At 39.3% G+C, this 26,190-nt stretch overlaps 1 protein-coding gene across 1 annotated transcript in view; it reads right to left on the reverse strand.

Moving 5' to 3' along the window:
- LOC148361874 (receptor-type tyrosine-protein phosphatase delta-like) overlaps positions 1-26,190 on the reverse strand; it is a 401,326-nt gene that overhangs the window by 255,510 nt on the left and 119,626 nt on the right. The window contains exons 4-5 of the mRNA XM_088342686.1: positions 6,545-6,620; positions 394-429 (exon numbers count right to left, since the gene is read on the reverse strand). The gene's annotated coding sequence lies outside the window, so the exon portion shown is untranslated. The remainder of the gene's footprint in view (positions 1-393; positions 430-6,544; positions 6,621-26,190) is intronic.

Consider the following 26,190-nt stretch of genomic DNA (forward strand, 5'->3'; position numbering starts at 1 on the left):
CATTTTCCATATATGACGTGTCATCGCATCTTGGTTCAAGCTGGCCATGGAAGTGAGACCAAACACAACCCACTTGTGATGTCACTTGCTGGTCTGCCAGGCAGACATACGGAGAAAAAATGTGTGTGTGTGTGTGATTTATGTACTGTAAGTGAAGTTTCCTGCCCAAAATAGCTATGAGATAAGCACACAGACAGTGGCTGCAGGCACTTCCTTTCAATTCCACCCCCTCTCCACACCCAGTGTACCCCTCATATTCCACTCAGACCTCCCCCCCAGCACTAATATGCACTGTTACCATAGCAACCCCACACACAGATGCGGCAAGCCATCCACGAGAGCCATTACACAATCAACGGCGAGTTTGGCATAAACGCTCACGCGTGACGTTACCTTAGGTCATGGCTCGTCGCGGTTTAGAAGAAGGAGCTGTAACAGAAAAGAAAGAGGGCGTAAAGTTTCTGCAAACTCCATCTATCAACATCCATACCGCTCGTTTGCTTGATAAGCTTGTCAGCTTGATGAAGATAAATGAAGTGGGGGCCGACAAACACCCCGGGTGCCAAATTGGGACGATCAATTTTTCCACAATCGTTGGGTTTTGCAAACTTCTTTTTTTTTTTTTAATGGTCAAGACCAAAATTAGAAATGCTTTGCTGAAATGGACCATGTTGCAACTACAAGACCAAGAAATACTATTATTAACGTTTGTGAAAAGGAAAATAATCTTTCGTGAGGAAAAGGTTTTTGTGACAAACTCACTAAAATATATAATAATTGCCGCCAAAGAATAAATAAATAAATAAATTAATACAAAATCAAACATATACATTAATTAATTAGGTAATAAATTAAAACATATCCATTCTAAAAAATTATAAGTAATAAAATGTAAAAATTCCAAAGCAATGTTTGGGTTATTTTGCCAGATAATTTAAATATTTCTAAGTGGGTTTTCCACCCTATTTTGTAGTATTTTCTTTTTACCATATTGCAACTCCATACAAAACTAATATGTACAAAAACTGTTTCCTTCCCCTATTTTAATTAGAGTTTTTTATAGTTATTGCAGCTTCATACTATAAAAATATTTTGGGAAAATGGGGGGAAAAAAATAACAGAAAAATGATTATTATTTTTTAGTAAAATGTTGTAGAGTTTTGGGGGAAATTATCGTGCTCATCTAATAGATAGATAGATAGATAGATAGATACTTTATTCATCCCCTAAGGGAAATTCACATTTCCAGCAGCATCCCTGAGCTGAGAACAATACAATAATAAAGCCAAAAGAAAACAATATACGAATACCCAGTGTGACGTGCAAATGCCCACTTTAGCATGTTATATAGATTAACTAAATAGTGCTACACAGAACACATAATGCAGTAAGATCCAATGTAGGTGGTGTGGTTTAATGTGGGCCTTTACTCTGCCGGGTGGAGTTAAAGAGCCTCATGGCATGAGGAAGAAAAGAACTCTTCAGTCTGTCCGTAGTACAAGACAGTGACAGCAGTCTGTCACTGAAACTGCTCTTCTGTCCGGAGATAATGCTGTGAAGCGGATGCGATGGATTGTCCATGATTGACCTCAGCTTTTTCAGTGCCTGTCTCTCAGCTGCTGTTGTTAGGCTGTCCAGCTCTTTGCCCACAACAGAGCTCGCTTTCCTAGCCAGTTTATTGAGACGAGAGGCATCCTTCTTCTTGACGCTGCCTCCCCAACACGCTGCCGCATAGAAGAGGGCGCTTGCCACTACTGTCTCATAGAATATTTTCAGGAGCTTTTTGCAGATGTTGAAGGAGGCCAGCCTTCTGAGGAAGTAAAGTCGGCTTTGCCCTTTCCTACATAGAGCTTCTGTGTTGGCAGTCCAGTCCAGTTTGTTGTCCAGCTGCACACCCAGGTATTTGTAGGTCTGGACAAATTCTACACATTCTCCCTTGATGGTTACAGGAACCGGGTGAGTTCTGGTTCTCCTGAAGTCCACCACCATCTCTCTGGTCTTGGTGGTGTTTAGGTGCAGGTGGTTTGCGTCGCTCCATCGGACAAAGTCCTGAATCAATTTCCTGTACTCCTCCTCCTGCCCGTTTCTGATACATCCCACGATCGCAGTGTCATCGGCAAACTTTTGCACATGGCAGGACTCAGAGTTGTACTTAAAGTCCGATGTATATAGAATGAATAGGAACGGAGAGAGAACGGTCCCCTGCGGAGATCCTGTGCTGCTAACCACAGTGTCCGATGTACAGCCCCCCTGTTTCACATACTGCGGTCTGCCTGTCAGGTAGTCAGTAATCCATTCTACAAGGTGTGAGCTAACTCCCATCTCTGTCAATTTCCTACTCAGTAGCAGAGGCTGTATGGTATTGAAGGCACTAGAGAAGTCCAAAAATGTAATCCTCACAGCCCCCTTCGCCCTATCCAGGTGAGAGAGGGATCGGTGTAACATGTATAATATAGCATCCTCCACTCCCACCTTCTCCTGGTAAGCAAATTGCAGTGGGTCGATGGCGTGACGGACCTGTAGCCTCAGGTGGTGCAGCAGCAGCCGCTCCATGGTCTTCATCACATGTGATGTCAGGGCGACTGGCCTGAAGTCGTTGAGTTCCTCTGGTCTTGATTTCTTTGGGACTGGGATGATGCAGGATGTTTTCCACAGCTGAGGGACCCTCCCCTGTTCAAGGCTCAGGTTGAAGATGCGCTGTAGAGGGTCTCCCAGCTCAGACGCACAGGCTTTCAGCAGTCGGGGGGATATTCCATCCGGACCAGCTGCCTTGCTGGTTCGTAGCCTTCTCAGCTCCCCACACACCTGGGCTGAAGTTATTTTTAGTGGGGGGATGTCTTCCATGCTAGTGTGCAGAGGGGGAGGGGGGAGGACAGCTGCACAACTCAGGGGTGAGGATGAGGCGGAGTGGTCAAACCTGTTGAAAAAGTTGTTCAACTGGTTGACTCGCCCCACATCTATATCCACAGCCACTCCCTGCTTGGTGCTGCAGCCAGTAATTGTTTTCATCCCTTCCCACACCTCCTTCATGTTGTTGTTCAGCAGCTTTTTCTCCAACTTCCTCCTGTACTGCTCCTTCCCTTTCCGGAGCTGGACTTTGAGCTCCTTCTGTACTCGTTTTAGCTCCTGATGATCACCATTTTTAAAGGCCCTCTTCTTTTGGTTCAAAAGGCACTTGATGTCTCTCGTGATCCAGGGCTTGTTGTTGGCATAGCAGCGTACAGTCTTTATAGGAACAACATTGTCCATGCAGAACTTAATGTAGTCAGTAGTTCTGCATGGACAATGTTATATCTTGTATATAACATAAATATTTAAAGTGATATTTTCCAAGTGTTACTATGTTATCTAAAAATAATTAAACTATTTTTTTTCTAAATGCTTGCAGATCCACATTACAATGAGTCTAGTAAAATTTTAGACAGACTAAAAACTACTAAGATAACTATGGTTACATGTACAGCATTTGTCATGAGCAAAATGTTTTGTGCCACTGTGAATATGCAAATCTTATATATCATGACTAGTGTTTTGAATGTTTTTTTTGTATTATTTTGCACTTTTTTTTCTATTTAATTAGTTTTACTTGCACTATAAGCAGGACCCCTGCAATTTAGTTTTACTTTTCTTTCATTCATTCATTCATTCATTAATTCATTCATTTATTAATTAATTCACTCATTCACTTCATTCATTAATTGATTAATTGATTGATTGATTGATTTATTGATTGATTCATTCATATTACAAATTCCTCATTCTGTTGGATAGTAACATAACTCATATTTAAGTATTAGTTTTATTATTCTGTTATATATTATTATTATTATTTTACTGTAATTTCCTTACATGCTTACAATAAATAAATAAATGAATGATAACGGGAAAACTATTTAATAAAACGAGCAAAATTATGATTTTGATTTTGACAAATTCATGTCAATGTTTTAAATTAAGTTCAATGCACATTTAAAAAAATAAAAAACAAGGCCTTTTCTAAGTGTTTTAATGTAAACATAATATTAAAATAAGCATAAATGTTTGTCTGTTGCCAAAATAAAATTAAGTACAGGGAAATATATTTTGTGGCATCGCAATAAAATAAAATATATATATAAAGATAACATCACAACTGAAGTTTTCGGCTGCATAACAGAACCGTTTTAGTTGAGTATGCTATTGCACTGCCCTCCAAAGGCAGGATTGAATATTACACCAACGGCGAGTAACATGACTGAATATCGTTATAGTTTTCCTTCTTATTATGTCTTTCCTTGATTATTTTGGGATGTAAAAACCCTTCATAAACAATCCTGTAGATAAAATGTATGCCCTTTTTTTCTTATGCATTTTTTGAAGGAAAGATTAAAGATTAAACACGTTCTCCGGCTGAAACTAAAGAAGTCTTAAGAGAGCATGTTGCCACATCTGCTGCATCTTTTAGCAATGCAGAAAGGAGTGAGCAAACGTTTTATATTTAGAATAGTGACGCCATGCAAAAAAAGTCCACATGAGAGGAAAAAGCTCAGCGACGCGTTGGAGAGCTGGCTGGTCAATAATGCAGAAGACTATGTGCGGCCTTTTAGACACAGACTTTTTGCAAGAATAGTCCACTTTATGAGGGACGGTGGATTTCATTATTTATATTGTGCAAAAGTCTAATCAACAATGTGATTGCCAGTCGGTAGTAAAATTGATTCCATCCTGCCATAAGAATCAATATGAACAATTCATGTTGTCAATGTTTGTACATTGCATCATGGGATATGCTGTATATTAATTTGATTATAGTACACTTTCCAAATATGTTTATCCATAGCGAAGTAATTATATTCAAGTTTACTAAACAATCACATTTAGCAACACATTTTTATAATTATTTTTAGATCAACTAGGCAGCGTGACAGAACAGTGGTTAGCCCATGTATAGCTTAGTTCTGAGGTCATGAGATCAAACCTTCCTATGTGGAGTTTGCATGTACTCCCCGTGCTTGTGTGGGTTTGCCTCCCACATTCCAAAAACATGCATGTCAGGTTAACTGTCTGTCTCTCTGTGCCCTGTGACTGTCTGGCAACCAGTTGAGGGTGCCCCCTGCGCACTGCCTGAAGATAGCTGGAATGGGCTCCAGCACCCGCGGGACCCTACTGAGGATATGCTTTGCAGGTAATGGATGGATGGATAAAGTTAACTTATTATGCTGATTCTGAATCCACCCTCTTTTATTCTCTATGAAATCAAATTTGAGAGAAGAAAATAAAATCACAAAAGCTGCTTTCCTTAAAAACAGAGATTATTACCATTTATATGATTGTACCATTTATATGCCTTGTTTATTTTTTACTTTTTTTTCACTGGAATTACTGTGTAATAGTACCACAAAATGACTCATTGGCAGGCTAATTAGTCAAGTGTACATATATTTTTGTTATTGAGGTAAATTATTTAAACGGACCACAAAAAAATTGATAATTATATTTGACAATATTATTATTTGTTTCCGTATTTTCTATTAAAAAACTTGAAATAATCATATTATTGAAAACGGCAGATATTGCTCATTGAAAACTATTATTTTTTATTTTACAATACATTTTTTAAAAAAGGACATTAAAATAACAATAATTTAAAGGAGCAAAAGTATTTTTCAATTCATTTTTAAGGAAACTGCATCCATAACACTTGAAATGGGTACCCTTATTTACTATGAAGTGGAAAAAAAAAATATATATATTATATTCTCATCTCATCTCATCAGCCGTACCGCTTATCCTCATTAGGGTCGCGGGGGGGCTGGAGCCCATCCCAGCCATCTCCGGGCAGTGGGCAGGGGACACCCTGAATTGGTTGCCAGCCAAATGCAGGGCACACACGGACAGACAACTCACTCGCTCATTCGCACCTAGGGACAATTTGGACCGGCCAATTCACCTGAAATGCATGTTTTTGGAATGTGGGAGGAAACCGGAGTGCCCGGAGGAAACCCACGCAAGCACGGGGAGAACATACAAACTCCGCACAGGAAGTCTGGAGCTGGATTTGAACCCACAACAGCTTCCCATGACATGAACTGTGCCGCACCAGCGCTATTATATTATTTTACTTATTATTTACTATATTCTTTGGAAACTTTACTCGTTGCAGTATGCATACTTTAATTAAAATGATTGTTGCAAGGGGGAAAAAATAGACATTTGTGTCTGTTTACATTTCGAGACAATTGTTGGAAATCACATCGTGACAGGTCGGCATTTAGCCGTTAACGATTGACAGATGGGCCCGTGAGGCCAATTCTATTTCTTCTTCTACTATATATTTAACAGCACCCCATTGCCTCTTAATGGTAGATCTTAGTACTGCACCAGGTACTTGATTATATTATATATTATAATTTGTGTGCAATACAAACCACAGACAAATCATGTTTAGAAATCAACACAACATTCGTGTAAGGTATTTTTACAAAGTACAAAAATAAACAAACAAAAAAAATGTTTTGAAAGCGTTTGCATTTGGAAGTCAAGCAAGCGGCGAGCCCTTTCCTACCCGCCTGAGTGAGCCACTCCCCAGCGCTGCTTCATCTTTGAGGTTGGAAAGCGTAGGAAATCTCCCCAGAATTCCCCTGCAACACAACAGGAGAAAGTGCACGGAGATTAGGAATAAGAGAGTGGTAGCATTTTAGAATTCGAAATCAACGCAGTGGGGGGCGAGGGTGGAGGTTGGGGGGGTTGTTTGGACGCTTGTCCCCATCCTCCGTTATTTGGAGTTCTTAAAGCATACGGGTCAAACGGGTAACTCTGTGTGGGCTCATTAGGTTTTAACTGTTTTTAAGGATTTCCCCCCAAAAATGGCCTCTTACTGCCAGCTAAATGGACTGCATGCAGGTTTGTGTGTATTAGTTTGTGTGCAGGAAAAAGCATGAAGCACTTCTCTACTACAAGTGCAAGTCAAATGACCGCATCAGGATGAAGGTGTGAAGAGTGACACGAGAGTGCCTCATACATCACATTTGAAAAGACTGAGGAATGCCCCCTGCTATCTCTCTCTCTCTCTCTCTCTCTCTCTCTCTCTCTCTCTCTCTCTCTCTCTCTCTCTCTCTCTCTCTCTCTCTCTCTCTCTCTCTCTCTCTCTCTCTCTCTCTCTCTCTCTCTCTCTCTATATATATATATATATATATATACATATACATATATATATATATATATATATATATATATATATATATAAGGCAGCACGGCGGCACAGGCATCATATCTTATCCAATGATACAGTTTTTATTTTTGCCGTTGATGTTAGAGTAGGGCAGCACGGCAGCACAGTGGTTAGCGTGTTGTTGGGATTTAAACTATCAAAATGTACCGTTTCACCAAATTGTTCGAATTAGTTATCTGACTCCATTAACCAAACACGACCTTCATGAATCCAACAATTATGCACGCTCGTTTTTTTGAAAGAGAAATGACCAGGAAGGCCGACATTTCCACACGGGGCGGATGTTTATTATTCCCAACAGCAGAATTAAGTGTACCAACAGGAGAGGGCCGCCATCCAAGTTGCCCGGGATCATTTATACATTTCAACAAACACAGCCTATTGGCTATGTGTCATCTGCATCTAACTTTAGCTTTCTCTTATTGGCTATCTTCTCCCCGAATAATGGCGTGTCGGCTCCTCCTATGGGCGTGCCAAGGTAGTTGTTTTGTGCCCAACAATCTCTGGTCGTCCTGCGTCAGCACACCCAGGCGTCCTGTTATCAGAAATGTCCTAGACAAAACATCTTCCACACAGTTTTCTGTGTCCAGTTTGGGGTGTCCCCTGCCAACTGCCCGAGGATGGCTGCAATGGGGATAAGCGGTGCTGATAATGGATGGATGGATGATCATTATTGTTTTTCTAATTCAGCCCTTTTTACTTGAAAATTAGGTTGAACAAATAAAACTATACACATAAGGGATCTATTTCTTTATTGTTTACCATTATGTAGAGGGCGGGGAACACCATGAACTGGTTGCCAGACAGAGCAACCGACACAGAGACAGATAACACAGTAAGTTCTACCTATATGGACGATTTGGACTTGCTAATCAACCTTCCATGCATGCATTTTGGAATGTGGGGGGAAACTGGATTACCCTGGGGGATTACCACTATTCTATTGATTTGATTGTATTTATATGATTTTATTTATTTTCATTTGTGTGGATCCTTTTTTTCTATTTATTTCTTCATTCATTTGTTTATGATCATTAATCATTCTAGTGTTTTGATCTTATTTATCTTATTTGATTTATTTGTATTCATTCATGTATTTACTATCATTTTTATGATTCTATGGTTTTTTTATTCACCCCAGATTAAGTAAGTATCAAGGGATGGTAAGTTCAACTCTTCATGTTCATTGTACTGTACTACACAATCATTTAAAACTGGAGCAAGGTGCCACACCGCAAATGAACCACTAGTCTGTGCTGTTATCCCGTCTCTGCGTTCCTGGCTCTGACCGACTTCATAAATGAAGGGAAGATGATGACGATGGCAGTCTACATTAACGCTGCAGACGAAACATGTGCACTGACTTTGATGTAAAGGAGAATTAAGATCTTATAACTTATTTATTTTACATTTAAAAAAATGAAATAATGTATGGCATATAAAAAAATGGAAATAAACAGGTAAAAACACATCAAATTAAACATGACATACAGATAATAGAATTATAAAATAATGATAGGTTGATCAATGTGTACATTGATAAGTCTTTATTATTTTTGAATTATTTTCTCATTTTTTAATTTTCATACATTAGTATCCAAAATTGTCCCAGTATTTTTAAATTATTCTTTTTCAAAATAATGAGTTTTATAATATTATCACAGGTTGCCAGCACCAGGAGAAGATGCTATCCTAGTACATTAAATAGAAAAAAAATATTTCCTTTAGGGCTTCACTGTATTTTACGGAATTTTTATTGTATAATTATATTTATAGTGTAATTTATACAGCATATATCCTTGAGATTTGTATTTATTTACTTAATTATTATATATGACATGCAGCCTTTTATATATTTATACATATATAATGAGAGAGCACAAACAATACAGTAAATTGACAATATTGTACTTCACTTGAAAATCAACCAGCATTAGAAGACTGACAATTTTGAATGATGTAGATATTCTATTATGTTTTTTTTTCCAAAAGGAAAACCCTCCTTTTGGTCCCTTGTTGACGTTAGCAGCCTTATTTCTAAATAAGAAGAAACAACATTCTTTGGGAAACTTGCGTCAAAGTGGGTATCTATTTAAATTCGGTTTCCAGTTTTCTCGCATGGTAAAAAAGCCTCAAAACAGTTAAAAGTTGAAAATAAAAAATGAAGAAAAACATCTCAGCCATTTAAGCCCTTTTTCATCCGGCCCAATCCCCTTCAAAAGAAGCAGTGACTCCCTTTTGAATTGCAGGATTTAACTGCGATAAGAAGGGAAACACTTAAAAGGAGATATAAGTGTTGGATGTGAACTCAACTGAAAATATATATTTTCTGCAAATTAATATTGAGAACAGCATCTTGGTCATTGCCATGACAACCTCAGATTGTCTCATTCATGGTATCCAAAACATGATGGTTTCTTGGAGGAACTCTTTAGGAAATCCTGAATGAAGACTTTTTCTGAGGCCAATCAGAAATATTATGGACTATTTTATGGACAGAACCATTTATGTATAACAAAGAACTAGAACATTCGTGATGTAACCCCATAGTGCAGGGGTGTCAAACTCCTTTAAGCTGGGAGCCACGTGCTATTAAGTAAAACAATCTAATCGGGGCCGGACCAGAGATAAAGAGAGAGAGAAAAGGGAGAGAAAAAGAGCAAAGGAGGGTGAAAAAGAAAGATAAAAAGAGAGAGAGAAACAAGAAAAGAAAGAAAGAGAGTTAGGGAGAGAGAGAGAAAGAGGGAGAGAAATAGAAAGAGAGCAGAAAAAGAGCAAAAAAGAAAGAAAAGAAAGAAAAGAGAGAAAAAGAAAATAGAATAGGCGAGAGAGAGAGCGAGAGCGAGAGAGGGAGAGGGAGAGAGAGAGAGAGGGAGAGAGAGAGAGCGAGAGAGATACTATGACGGTTGCATTGCGAGACATACTTAAAACTGCAGCTCATTTTTTTTCTTCGCTTCTCTCAGTGTTCCAAGCCAGATTAAAACCCTTGGCGTTCCAGATCCAGCTCGTGGGCCGCCTGTTTAGAACCTCTGTTTTAATGCATGGTTATTCTCAGGTGGGGCGTATTAGTAAAAGAATGTCAACTTAAAATGTTTAGCTTTGTTTTTCTGCATTATGCTCCATCATTCAGCCTACATTAGTAACCTACCTTACATTTTTAAATTCTGGATGACAAGGGATCTTTTCTAATCACTACATATTTATACACGAACAATGGTAGAAAAATGTTTTTCATGTTTGCTATTAAATGTGTTCACTGGTTTATTTTAACAGTTGAGTGAATGTAGTTTTATGCCTGAACCAACTCAGCTTGCTATACAATCTTGGCACTGCCTTCTAACAACTGGAGAGATTATTTGGTTTGCATTTCTTAATTATAATTTGAAGTTGAGTTAAATAGAGACAGTCAACCACTAATAAAAAATATTTTACTAGAAACAATGATCGAATAACAGTAAGCTTTTTACGGAACAGGTCCGCAGGCACATCAGCTGTCCTTAAGCGCTCTTTTTTTTCTCCCTCCTGTCATTCCTTTCGAATTTGCCTAGCCCCACTATTTTCCTCTCCCTCCCTCTCTCTCTCTCTCTCTCTCTCTCTCTCTCTCTCTCTCTCTCTCTCTCTCTCTCTCTCTCTCTCTCTCTCTCTCTCTCTCTCCCTCTCTCTCTCTTTCTCTCTCTCTGTTTTTCTCGCTCTATCCTCTCTTTCTTTATCTCTAACTCTTACTACCTCTCTCATTTGTATCCATATATCCTATTTTTCCCCTCTCTTTGTCCCTCCCTGTCTCCATCGCTCTCTCTCACTCTCTCTCTCTCTCTCTCCCTCTCTCTCTCTCTATCTATATATCCTCTTTCTATTTTTCTCTCTCTATCTGTCTGTGTTTTCTCTCTCTCTCTCTCTCTCTCTCTCTCTCTCTCTCTCTCTCTCTCTTGCTCTCTCTCTCTCTCTCTCTCTCGCTCTATCTCTAACTCTTACTCCCTCCCTCATTTGTCTCTATATATCCTCTTTGTTCTTTTCTCTTTGTCCCTTCCTATGTCCATCTCTGTCTCTCTCTCTCCACACACACACACACACATATATATATATATATATATATATATATATATATATATATATATATATATATATATATATATATATATATATATACCGTATTTTCCGCACTATAAGGCACACCTAAAAGTCTTAATTTTTTTCAAAAGCTGACCATGCGCCTTATAATACAGTGCGCCTTATATATGGCTCAACATTAAATCACAAGGTCTCGCAACTTACGCAACAGCCACCGACTCGATTTTCCCCCGAACGTGGAGTAGTCCGCGGTGTATGCTGGGATTTATATACCGGCGTTTCATTGGCTAACCAATGTGTCAATCATCATTTGAATCGATCACTATTGGCTAAAGTTATTCGGAGCCTCGGATAGGCTAGAGGGCCGGAACAAACCCTGCAATTGGCCGAAAAAGATGTGTCAATCATCCGTTAAATCGATCACTATTGGCTGAAGTTATTCGGAGCCTCGGATTGGCTAGAGCGCCGAAACAAACCCTGCAATTGGCCGAAAAAGATGTGTCAATCATCCGTTAAATCGATCGCTATTGGCTGAAGTTATTCGGAGCCTCGGATTGGCTAGATGGCCAAAACAAACCCTGCAATTGGCCGAGTTTAGCAATGGCATAGCAAGCTTAGCAAGCTTGCTAAAGTACGCTATAAGGAAACATGTTTCATTAGTCTGTATTTGAAACTATTTTACTCTCCTGGATTTACTTCACTCACGGTTGTAAGAAGACCATGATTGCGTATCATTATTGAACGCGAGAACTTAGGTGAGCTATGCGGCTTTATATTTTCCCGGTATCTTGTTTTAGAACGATCTTGATGTTGCTCTGATGAGTTGAGTGAATTAAACTCAATTCCAAGTGTTTATTGTCATATGCACAGTAAAGTTGCGAGCAAAAAAAAATAGAAACTAAGAAATGTTTGGCATTTCTTGAATCCCAAGACTTGAACCTTCCGAATGATATTTGGAACAATGCATTTGAGTGACATTGTACGGACACCGCATCCGCACGTGTCTACGACACGTATTTGCTTCTTTGCAAGCTTTGGGAATGTTAAGGAGGTAATCAGTTTGACTGAATCATCTGACTGTTTTGTCGACGTTCCCATCGTAGCGCCTTATAATCCGGTGCGCCTTTCTATGGAAGATATAGGACCAAGAACTATTTTTTGGGGGTGCGCCCTATAACACGGTACGCCCTATAGTGCGGAAAATACGGTAAATATATATATATATATATATATATATATATATATATATATATATATATATATATATATATATATATATATATATATATATATATATATATACTGGACTGTCTCAGAAAATTAGAATATTGTGATAAAGTTCTTTATTTTCTGTAATGCAATTAAAAAAACAAAAATGTCATACATTCTGGATTCATTACACATCAACTGAACTATTTCAAGCCTTTTATTATTTTAATATTGCTGAATTTGGCTTACAGCTTAAGAAAACTCAAAAATCCTATCTCAAAATATTAGAATATCATGAAAAAGTATACAAGTAGGCTATTCAACTAATCACCTGAATCATCTAATTAACTCGAAACACCTTGCGAGGGTTTCCTGAGCCTTAAAAACACTCAGCTTGGTTCAGTAAACTAAATCACAAGTATGGGGAAGACTGCTGATCTGACTGCTGTCCAGAGGACCATCATTGATACCTTCCATCAGCAGGGTAAGACACAAAAAGAAATTTCTCAAAGAGCAGGCTGTTCACAGAGTGCAGTTTCAGATTCAGATTCAGATTCAGATCTACTTTATTGTCATTCTAGTACACGTGTATACAGAACGAAATGTCGATACATCTGACCCGCACAGTTTCCTTGAATGTACAGATATAAGTAAAAGTTGTATTGTATTATGGCTACGTATAGTATTTTACCATAGTGCCGATAGTGCAAGAGGAGTAGCTAACCAGATGTGCAAAATGGGCAGTCAGGTTAACAAGTCAGGTAAACAGTAACATTAACACTGTAACAATAACGCTGTAAGTACAATAGTGCAGAGAGCAAATGTGCAAGGAGTGGCAAGCTATAAAGAACTGCCAGTAGTGCAAAAAGTCAGATTAGCAGCCGTTTAGATTTAGGTTAACTATATGTTAGATTGACCATTTAACAGTCTGATGGCCAGGGGGACTAGACTACTGCGGAACCTGACCAGAGGCTAGCAGAGTGAACAATCCATGATGGGGGTGAGAGGGGTCCCCGATAATGTTCTTAGCATGGGATAGGCAGCGCTTCTGGCCAATGTTTCAAAGCATATCCACAAAAAGTCTGTTGGAAGGGAAAAATGTGGCCGGAAACGCTGCACAACCAAGAGAGATGACCGCAGCCTTAACAAAATTGTGAAGAAGAGCCGCTTCCAGAATTTGGGGGAGCTTCAAAGACAGTGGGCTGAAGCTGGAGTCCAGGTATCAAAAGCCACAGTTCACAGACGTGTCCGGGAAATGGGCTCCCATGGTCAAGTCACTTCTGAACTCAAGACAACGGAAGAAGCGTCTGACTTGGGCTATGGAGAAGAAGCACTGGACAGTTGCAGAGTGGTCCAAAGTCCTCTTTTCAGACGAAAGCAAGTTTTGCATTTCATTTGGAAGTCAAGGCGCCAGAGTCTGGAGAAAGGCTGGAGAGGAGCAAAATCCAAGTTGCTTGAAATCCAGTGTGAAGTTCCCACAGTCAGCAATGGTTTGGGGAGCCATGTCAGCTGTTGGTGTTGTTCCACTGTGTTTCATCAAGTCCAGAGTAAATGCAACTGTGTATCAAGAGATTTTAGAGCACTACATGCTTCCATCTGCTGAAAAGCTCTATGGAGATGAGTATTTCATTTTCCAGCATGATCTGGCACCTGCCCATAGTGCCAAAACCACCAGTAACTGGTGCACTGACCATGGCATCACTGTCCTTGATTGGCCTGCTAATTCCCCTGACCTGAACCCCATCGAGAATTTGTGGGGTATAGTTAAGAAGAAGATGAAAGACACCAGACCTACAAATGCAAATGAGCTGAAGGCCGCTATCGAAGCATCCTGGGCATCAATAACACCTCAGCAATGCCACAGGCTGATTGCCTCCATGCCACGCCGGATTGATGCAGTAATCCGTGCAAAAGGATTCCCAACCAAGTACTGAGTGCATCAATGGACATTTTCAAATGTTTGATTTAGTTTTGCTGTTATAAAATTATTTTTTTACTTGGTCTGAGGAAGTATTCTAATATTTTGAGATAGGATTTTTGAGTTTTTTTCAGCTGTAAGCCAAAATCAGCAATATTCAAATAATAAAAGGCTTGAAATAGTTCAGTTGATGCGTAATGAATCCAGAATGTATGACATTTTTGTTTTTTTAATTTCATTACAGAAAATAAAGAACTTTATCACAATATTCTAATTTTCTGAGACAGTCCAGTATATATATATATATATTATATATATATATATATATATATATCACTCTTACCCCCTCTCTTATCTGAATCTCTATATCTTTATATTCTCTATTTATTTATTTTTTCTCTCTGCTCCCCCCACACAACCCCCCACCGTTTCTTTCTCTCTTCCTCTGTTTCTTCCTCACGTGTTCACTCTCTCTCCGTCTCTTTCTTTTTTCTCTCCCTCAGCGTTCACACCAGTTAAGTACATTTAGAGTCAAACAACACAGCATTATTTTAAAACAAATGTTGTATCCCCTTTTATTTTTTTCAAATACATTACAGTATGTGTTTTTTTTTATGAAAGAAAAAAATATATATATCAAACATTGTCACTAGTGGTGAAAGAATACACACTGTCCCTTAAAAAAACACAAAACCTAAACATTACCTCTGAAAAATGTTAATCTAAGTGCTGATTTTCTTTTGTTAACAGTTTTCATGTTTATAAATCTTAATGTGTACTGCCTCAAATATATCACAGCGAACAAGATATTGCGCTTTGGGTCGACCCGCAAGTCAAAGATGTTCGGTGACAATTGCGAATCATCGTTTTCTACGCTAACAAATTACTCGTCCGTGTCCTACTTTTAAAGACACACTACTGAGCTCCGGGCCAAAAGAAACAAAGAGCGAGAGACATTAAAGGCGGCCTCGACAATCCCGATCAGAATAATGAACGGGTGTCACGGAAACAACAAATGAGGCGTCGCAAATTAACCATAAAAGAGGGGAAACCGATACAGTCGCCGTAAGGCAGAATTACAGTACAGAGGATTTTGTTCTTCTCTTTGTACCGACTGACTTGCAAAGTTCTTGCTCGATAATGGTGAGGATTAATTCCAGTAGAAATTATCTTTAAAAAAAAAGTCACGCAAGCGTTGATGTGTGAGAGGAGTACACCTTTTTTCTTTCTTCTTTTAGTTCAACTTTGAATAAAGTTACAATAAATAGTCTGACACTAAAATCCTGATACTGCATCCCTGTGACCCTGAGGATAAGTGCAGACAATGGATATATATATATATATATATATATATATATATATATATATATATATATATATATATATATATATATATATATATATATATATATATATATATATATATATATATATATATTACATATATATATATATATATATATATATTTATTTTTATTTATTTATTTATTTTTCCCCTCTTTCTATATGTCATGGTCTATGCCCCCCTGTTTTTCTTTCCCTCCCGCTCTCAATCTACTTTCTCTCTCTAAATGTTTAAATTAGCTCATTTTCCCCCCAGTGCATTTAAAATATATTTCATTAGAATTTAGGCAATTTTCTTTAATCAGCAAAGTCATTAACTTTGGCAGATAAATAATTAAGCAATTTTTTTCTTTCATGAAATTAAATACAAGTCTCAAATGTATCAAATAAAGCAGATGGTTAATCGATTTGCTCTGATTTTTCACTGGAAAATAAACAAGAAATACAGCATATTAGTGCTTAAAATATTACAAAAACTGAAATATATTATGTAAAATGAGCTAAATTAAATGCCAGTAAAATATATTTGCATTATAGTTGAATATTGTTGGTCTTTTTTTTCGTTATGTTAAAATGATTATTTTGCATCACAGAAAATGCATTTCCTTTTAATATTTTGGCGCCACAACTTAGACCTGATTGTAACAGTTTGACTTTGTGTTACTTGTCTAGTTTCTCCACTCCTAAAGACTCATTTTTATTTCAGCAACTGTTCCACGAGAAGACAAAATGCCATATGTGCCATAAAATCCAAATACTTTTTTGATGAAATGAGCAAGGGAAATGTAATAATCCCACCTTTAATGACGCCAAGAAATGACTTGAAGTAAAAAAAAAAGTATGAGGACATCGTCAGGTACGTTATCAACTCAATTTTATTTTTCAGCCAATGAAACCAAAGTTCATTTACGCCCTCATCATTTTCACACTGACATTTCCTGACATTGATGATGACCGGTCAGTCTCTTCACCCGCCTGACTTCGAGTAATGGTCAGGCTGGTGGACTAATGGTTTGCAGAAATTGAATATAAAAACCTTGACCGTTCTTTTATTTTTTTCAGCCCGCTTTTAATTAAATTTATGTATATTCTAAAACCGGTGAAGAATTAAGGGCAACGGTATCAATGGGGAAAGGAAAAGAAGAGAAAGAAAATGGGTCACTTTGCCAAGGCTTCATTAGGAAAAACCTTTAGCATTCATTCTGGGGCTTCTTTAAATTCCTCTTCACGCGCTGGTGGGATTCCAGTATCAGAAAATCATATGTAACTTAAAAAAGTTGAAATAAAGAAGAGGAAAAGGGTGTTTGGGGTCATGCTGATCACATACAATAACGTGACATGTTTCACTCTTTTTTTTTCCCTTCCCAATTAATTTCTGCTGGAATAATGTTCACCTTCTGGATGGATGGATGGTTAAAAGCAGGGATGGATGGATGGATGGATGGATGGATGGATAGATAGATAGATAGATAGATAGATAGATAGATAGATAGATAGATAGATAGATAGATAGATAGATAGATAGATAGATAGATAGATAGATAGATAGATAGATAGATAGATAGATAGATAGATAGATAGATAGATAGATAGATAGATAGATAGATAGATGGATAGATAGATAGATAGATAGATAGATAGATAGATAGATAGATAGATAGATAGATAGATAGATAGATAGATAGATAGATAGATAGATAGATAGATAGATAGATAGATAGATAGATAGATAGATAGATAGATAGACAAACTGGAGATCACAATTAGAGAACAATTTACAAACAAATGATTACATCTGTAAAAATGCCCAAAATGCACTGATCAAAATTAGAGAAAACCTTTAGGTGCCTCCCACTTATTGGTCCTAATCAAGCACATGGTGCTAATTTCCTCAATTATCTGTCAACCCCTGGTTAACTGGCATTCTAACTGCTAGTTTCACTGACTTTGCAAGATCATGGGCCATTCTGACTGAAAAGCCTCTGGCAGCAGGTTGTCCAGATGAAAACAAAGTAGATGAGCCTATCAGTCGTAACAAGACAAGTTGATCGTTATAAATCTGTGATTTCAAGAATATTGAATCTTTACAAAACTACAAACTTGTTGGATGATAATGGGTAACCGTTTCCAAACTGCAGCTGGAAATCCTTGCCAGTTCAGTGCTAAACATGGTAAGGTTATGTTTTGCCGTTGGAGAGCATTTTTCCAATGAAGTGGCCAAACCTCTCATTAGCATTACGTTCGGTGACACATTGGCAAAAGACTACACCCAGACTACACCAAGTGTGTAAAAAAGTCAATAAAAGTTGGGAGACAAAGTGTCATGGTCTGGGGCTTGTTTTTCCGGTTCCGGTTTCCAACATGGCGGCGCGTGTTTACGTTGCGGCTAGTTGCTATCCGGCTATCCTACTATTTACCACTGTCCTCCTGCTTTACTATTTGGATACATGCGTGGCCAATAAGACCTACAGCCGGGAGGAGCTCATCCGACTGGGTGGGCGTCTAAATTTCGACTTTTCGGGCACTTTCTATACCACCCATGACATCCCGAATGAGCTTCAAAGGGACTCGGGTTCGCCCTGCTTTCCCGCTCCACCGAAGAAAAAGAAAAATCGAAGACGAAGACGGCGCAAAGACAGAAAACAGATGCAGGGATGTCGTGCAGGGAAGCATGTAAAGTTGAAGGAGCAACGACATGAAGATCTGTCTAATCCAACCATCATTTCTTCGTCGATTCTGCGAGTCAACCGACACCGGAAGCCCAACGCACACGAACGACATCTTTTGACGATCCCCACAAAGACTACAGCTAAGTTAAATGATTCAAAGCTAAAATTTGGTCTTTTGAATGTTAGATCGCTTGTTCCTAAAGCTTTACTTGTAGATAATATTATTCGCGATTATAAACTTAACTGTATCGGTCTTTGTGAAACTTGGTTACGCCCGGATGAGTATTTAGCGCTAAATTATGCTTCTCCCCCAGACTACGAGAGTAGCCATATAGCGCGCACGTTAAAAAGGGTGGCGGTGTCGCGCTCATTTCTGAAAAAACACTCAAATTTACTCCTCGTACTTCTAATAATTACAAGTCGTTCGAGGCTCTTGTTATGAGGTCCTCTCCATTGTCAATTTATGTAATAACTATCTATCGCGCACCAGGACCATACACAACTTTCTTAGATGAATTTGCTGAACTTTTGTCTGAACTAGTAACCTATGCAGACAAAATTATAATTATGGGGGACTTTAACATTCATATGAACTCCCCACTCAGTTCACTCACTGTTGCGTTTCAGTCTATAATTGATGCATTTGGTTTTAATCAACTGGTTGATTTGCCAACCCATAAAGATGGAAACACGCTCGACTTGGTTCTGACTCGAGGAGTTTCAACCTCAAACATGACGGTGCTATTGTGTACTACAGTTATCTCGGATCATTATTTGGTTACATTTGAGGTGCTAGCTAAATGTAGTACCAAAAAAAAATGAAGGATTCACTGGACGCAATGTAAGCACGGGCACAGTTTCTGAGCTCTCCGATATTCTTCCAGGAGCAGTTGCGTCCTTTCCTTCCTACATAGGCTCTATCGAACCACTCCTAAATTAATTCAATGCTACCCTGGCTAGTGCCCTGGATTCAGTAGCGCCCATCCGGCTTAAATGACAACCTAAAAGACGCACACCTTGGTTTAATGATGAAACTAAATCCCGTAAACGAGAATGCAGGAAATCTGAAAGAAAATGGCGCGCTACCAAGCTTGAAGTTTTCCACCAAATCTGGTGTGATAGTTTGTTGAAGTATAAAGCGGCCCTGGCCTCTGCAAAATCAGCCTACCTTTCGAAGGTGATTGCGTCATAAAAGAACAATCCCAAGGTCCTTTTCGACACTGTAGCATCGCTTACAAGGCAACTATCCCAGATAGCTCCACTCATTCTGCCCACGACATAATGGTCTTCTTTACCAAGAAGATCCAAAGCATACAGGAAGAAATCACTAAAGACAGTATTAATTCAACACATACTAAAGCACTCAAATCTATAGATGCACGACATGGTGGCTGTCCAGGGATCTTGTCCCGTTTTAGTGAACTGTCACTCGATAATCTTAAACAGATGGTGAATACGGCCAAACCGACGACTTCCCAGGTCGACCCGCTTCCAGGTTCACTTATTAAAGGTCTCTTTGGCGTTCTTGCACCTTCAGTTCTAAATATTTTAAACATATCACTCTCCTCAGGTGTAGTTCCAGCAGCTTTTAAGTCCTCCGTCATTAAACCCACACTGAAACAACCCAACCTTGAGCCAGAAAACTTATGTAATTAAAGACCTGTGTCAAACTTACCGTTTCTTTCTAAAATACTTGAAAAAGTAGTGGCACAGCAGCTGAATGATTTCATGTCCGAGAACAATCTCTTTGAATCAATGCAATCAGGATTCAGGGCTAACCACTCCACTGGGACAGCTCTGATTAAGGTAACCAATGATCTGCTACGGGCAATGGACTCTGGCGCATCATCACTTTTGCTGCTGCTGGACCTTAGTGCTGCATTTGACACAGTGGACCATAATATCTTGCTAGAACGGTTGGAAATATGGATTGGTCTCTCAGGAAACGTCCTCTTATGGTTCAGATCCTACCTCTCAGATAGGACACACTGCGTTAAATATGGCGAATTGACATCTGAGCCATTTAGTGTTACATGTGGTGTTCCGCAGGGTTCAGTGCTTGGCCCCCTTCTCTTCAGCATTTATATGCTTCCACTAGGTGATATTATTCGCAAGTATAATATCAGTTTCCATTGCTACGCAGATGACACTCAACTCTATCTCCCGATGGAGGAATCTGCCACACTAAACTGTGGAAATTTGGAGGCCTGCCTCACTGAGATAAAAGAGTGGATGGCACTCAATTTCCTGCGTCTTAACTCTGAAAGGACTGAAATGTTAGTTATTGGTCCATCTAAGTCCCGTGACTTATTCTCTAAAACCGCTGTGAACATAGACAATTGCCACATCACACAGAGCGACTGACTTAAAAATTTAGGTGTCATTTTCGACCCCGATCAGTCCTTTCAAACACATGTGAAGAAAATGACTAGAACCGCTTTCTTCCATCTCCGTAACATTGCTAAAATTCGTCCTATACTTTCTCAGTCGGATGCGGAAATCATAATTCACGCATTTGTTACCTCCCGTCTCGATTACTGTAATGCACTACTTTCCGGTCTTCCGATGACCAGACTCAAGAGTCTGCAGCTGGTACAAAATGCCGCAGCGAGGCTTTTAACAAGGACAAAAAAGTACGATCACATCACCCCAATTTTGGCTAACCTGCATTGGCTCCCTGTTAGCCTAAGATGCGATTTTAAGGTTCTCCTATTACTATACAAAATCATACATGGACTTTCCCCCTCATATCTTTCAGATCTCCTGGTGATCCAAGAAGAAGCCAAGAAGTGTTCCGCTGGTTCGAGAGCGTTCTCCATCCGGGCACCGGTGTTGTGGAATGCTCTTCCCCCTGAGATCCGATCTGCAACCTCAGTGGAAATGTTTAAATCTAAGCTTAAAACTCCCTTTTACTCTATAGCACACGAATAACCTAAACTTCTTATATGTAATAACTTGTGAAGCCCTTTGAGACTATTTGTGATTGACTTTTCTGCAGTTTGTATTTGAACTCTTGTACAGCTACATGGCTGAGTGAATGTAAATGTATATCAGAACCTTCTTTAACCGCGCATGGTTTTTTACATGCGTGCATCGCCCACTTAGCCTGCAGTTTTCATGCAGGACAATGCTCCAAGTCACACAGCAAAATGGGTAAATAATTTCCTTGAAGGTGAAAACATTGAATTAATGGCATGACCTGTCAAGAGTCTTGATCTCAACCCAAAAGAGAACCTATGGAAAATCATTGGTGACAAAATTATGGTCAAGAAACCAACTAAAATCAATGATGTGTGGAGGAGGCTGGAAGAAGGATGGTCCAAAATCACACCAGAGCAGTGTGGCCGCAGACTTGCTGAAGTCATTCCAGCAGAGGGCTGTACACTTTTTACTAATTGCTGACTTTTGTAACCTTCATCATTTTTATACAATAGCAAAGTCATTGTTTTTAATCAGTGTGTTCTCGAACTGTGGAGGAAGCGGGGAGAAAAATGTACCAAAATTATACCAGAGTAATGAGAATAGAGAGAGAGCAAAAGAGAGAGAAGGAGGTATGTATATATATACATATGTATATGTATATATATAGTACATGTTCTTATATAGCAGGGGTCGGGAACTTATGGCTCGCGAGCCATATATGGCTCTTTCTATGAATATCTATTGCTCAGAGACAAATTTGATTGCATGCAAAATATCTCTATCTTGTTCGAAATTTGAGTTATTCATCCTATTCAGGTACACGCAAATCCAATCCAAAGCTAAGTAGCCGATGTTACTTCGCAGTATATATAGGGCACGTTTTTCACTACAATTTACAGTCAAGGTGTCACACAAAAAAGGGGGGAAAAAACTCGTTTTGGCTGTACAACGCTAAAGAATCCTTTATATAAAAGTTCACTATATAATCTGTGTTCAGTGTTCAGATACCTTATGATAAATCCACAGAACACACTGTAAATACGCCAAAACACCGGAAGAGAACTTAGTCTTTTGATTGGGTGAGTGGGAGGGATGGGTGGAGCCATGCAAAAAGCGCAAGCACTCCCTCCCATCTCTCGCCCTACGCCATCTGCGCCAAAAGTGAGCTCATCAGGCTCCCTATTTGCAGAATGTTGTGACGTTTTTACACAATAACTGCTTGCAACTGGTTTTGAAACCAATATGTATGAAAAAAAAAGGGTCAAAAGGAGTTTAACCGACCTTGAGTAATAGCAAGAAAGAGACAAGTTTAAAGTGGTATGTTTGTTGATTTTGGGACAGGGGCTCTGGCATTATTCTCTTTTCATATTTTTTATCAAATCATCAAAAATAAATGTGCTGAAGACTGAGCTTTTGTCTGGGGTGCGGGTTTAGCAATTTTGTAAATTTGTCTCATAATATATGGTGTGGCTCTTTCCCAAAATAAAATTAATATTTTTTGCTTTTATGGCTCTTTGAGTCAAAAAGGTTCCCGACCCCTGTTATATAGTATATAGTACATTTTGGTAGATTTTGTACTTCTAGGAGTATTTTTTTTTAATTCCCTATACTTTTACTTTTACTCAAGTACTTTTTTGGAAGAAAAAACGGTACTTTTGCGCCGCTACATAAGACAACATTGAAGTCGTTACTTCTGTACTTAATAGATACCTGCTACGTAGGTACGCGTCTGTCTGTCTCCGCTAAGGCGCATTTTTTCTGACACATAACTCCGCCAGGCTCTACCATGTTTAACCAATCAAATATAGCAGTCGTCACGTGACCATATTCAACTTCAGCGGGGGAAATTTGGTTTACGGATGACACAGATCAAAAATGTTGCTTAGCAATACCGACTATCAAAACACAAAAGAGGAGGAGCACCTCTGGCCTCACATCAAAAGCATGGTCTCCTTAAAAAAGGGTGCCAAACACCAGCTACAATATGCAATGTCTCCTTTGTCCGAGTTCATGGGCTAGCTTGTTGTTCTGCTTGCAGAGCCTGTTAAGATAAGTATTGGGGCTTTAAATGCGCTACTTGGTGCTAAAAGTGCTTAATTTATTTATTTGATTTATACTATTTTCATTTTATTGTTTATTAAAGCACTTTAATTTACGGTGATTATTTTTATCTACTCTTATATTAAATGTATTATTTTGTTTATTGTATGGACTTTGATAAATTGATGATCATCCCAGCTATCTTCGGGCTGTGGGCAGGGGACTCCCTTAACTGGTTGCCAGCCGGTCGCAGAGCACACAAAGACAGACAACTCACTTGCTCATTCACACCTAGGGACAATTTAGACCGGCCAATTAATCTGACATGCATGTTTTTTGGAATGTGGGAGGAGACCGGAGTGCCCGGAGGAAACCCACGCAAGCACGGGGAGAACATGCAACCTCCACACAGGTAGGTTTGATCTCATTACCTCAGAACTGTGCCACACACACGCTAACCACTGCTCGCCTTGCTGCCCTTTACTTCTAGTTAAGTAAGGTTATTCTGAAGGGACAATACTTTTACATGAGTACCATTTTGGCTACCCTAGCCACCTCTGCTGTACTTTCCTAAGACACACCAAATGAAATGGTGCCCCTACGACCTGTGTGGTTAAGGAACACGACCAATGACCAACCATTGAGAGAGAAAGAGAGGTGTACAAAAAAAAAGTAGGTATCAAGGGAGAAAGAGAGGTATGGAGAGAGAAAGAGAGAGGGAGAGATGATTAGATAGAGAGAGACAGGGAGAAAGAAAAGGAGGTAGAAAGACAGAGAAACAGAGAGAGAAGGAGGTATACAGAGAGATCCATCCATCCATCTATCCATGTTTTCATTCCACAGTGTTGGCTGTCATCCCACTGGTGAAAAATGAGGTGGCATAAGTCCTCTAGTACTTTACACACTTCACACACAAACAGGTTCAGGTTTGAGCTATTGCTTTATCGTCCCAAACTCTCAGCCCATACAAGAAAAAAAAAATACATCCCTCAAACGATCTATCCATGAATCCATCGATTTTAGTTTAGCTCCTCCTCCCTCCTTCTCCTCCTCAAATGCTCTCCTCCGCCTTCCTCCCTACCAGCAGGGCTGTATTCCTCCCCCTTTTGCTAGTCCCCCCTTCAGATGGTCCACTTTCTCCCCCCCTACCTTCGCTTGACCTCACTCCCTTCCTTCCTTCTCTCTTTCTCCTTCTGTTGTTCTCTAAACTTTTATTATACGCCTCGCCCGCTTGATCTAATAATCTCTCTGTGTCTCTCCCTCGGTCTTCCTTATCCCCTTGGTTTGGTTTCTCCCTTGACACCTCCTCACTCCCTCCCTCACCTAATTTTTCTCACCCTTCACAGTTTCGACACCTGCTGCTAGAGACGTCTAGACTGAAGATGGAGTGCGTGAGATGAAAAGACAAATTTGACCAAGTGAAAAGACTAAAAATGACTGTAACATATTGATGATGAACCATTTATAAATACTTTGGTAAAACTAATACAGATATTTTGTCAGTTTTACCAGGAAAATTAGATTATGAATAATCAGCTGATTAATCATCAATATAACTTCTGCGGTAAATTCCTCGCATATATCAAAATATAAAATCAGACTGTTTTACAATGGTTCGTCCTTAAATATCTTATTTTAAATTTGGATATTTTTCAAGTATGGATTGTCAAGAGAAAAAAATATTCATTAGTACAGAACCTGAAGATAAATCCAAACTAAAAATAAACATAATGCACACCATTTAGCATCTACTGTTTTATTTCTTAATCAAAAATATCAGTAAACACTTTCAAACCATTGAATTGCCCTTTGAGTGTAAAGTGCTATACAGTATAGTCTAAGTCAAAGTCAACTTTGTCAATTCTTCAGCATAAATAGAGAATTGAAATTAAGTTACGCTCAAACCAAAGTTTCTAGGAGATGAAAAAAAAATACTCTGCTAGGACAAACTACACTATGACAGACAAGTAGACAGTTCGACACATAATAGACAGTGCAGATACATAAATCATAAAGTGCATTTGGTACCTTTGTAAAAAATGTTCTGAATTGTGCAGATGTACATGAGCAAGGTTAGCTTATTTTAGTTCTAAAGTGTTAAAGTGACGTAGTTTCCTGAAGCCTGTCGGTGTGCGTCCTTTGGTTGAAAAAAGGGAGAATCAGGCTCTATGTGGAGCGGGCAACAGGGAGAGTGTGGCTGAGAGGAAGGATGGCAGAGCAGGGAGTGAGTTCAGCATCCTGACAGCCCGGTGGATGAAGCTGTCTGGCAGTCTGCTGATCCTGGCCTGCAGGCTGTGCAGTTTCCTGCCTCATGGCAGCATGCTGGAAAAGCTGCAGGCTGAGTTGGTGAGGTCTCTCGCAATGCAGAGAGCTTTGCTGGTGAGGCAAGAGGTGTACAGGTCCTGAAGGGAAGGGAGAGAGGCATGATGATCTTTTCCGCAGTTCTCACCATGCTCTGGGGGGTCTTCTTACAGGTACTCGAGCAGGCTCCGTACCACACTGTGATGCCAAAGGTCAGGATGCTTTCAATAGTGTTTCTGTAGAAAGTGCGCATGATATGGGCCGGGGCTCTGGCTTTCCTCAGTTTCCGGAGGAAGTAGGGGTGCTGATTAGCTTTCTTGGCCAATGATGTGGTATTTGAAGGGTATTTGAAGTCCAGGAGAGGTCTTCAGTGATGTGCAAACACAGGAACTAAGTGCGTTCACTATTTTGACCATATCACCGTTGATGGTCAGGGGTGCGTGCTGAGGGTGTGATCTCCTGATGTCCACAACAATCTCATTTGTCTTCTCCACGTTCAGGGAGGGATT

The sequence above is a fragment of the Urocampus carinirostris genome, chromosome 8, assembly GCF_059441175.1.
Source record: "Urocampus carinirostris isolate Australia breed hairy pipefish chromosome 8, RoL_Ucar_1.0, whole genome shotgun sequence".
In the NCBI taxonomy this organism is placed as follows: domain Eukaryota; kingdom Metazoa; phylum Chordata; class Actinopteri; order Syngnathiformes; family Syngnathidae; genus Urocampus; species Urocampus carinirostris.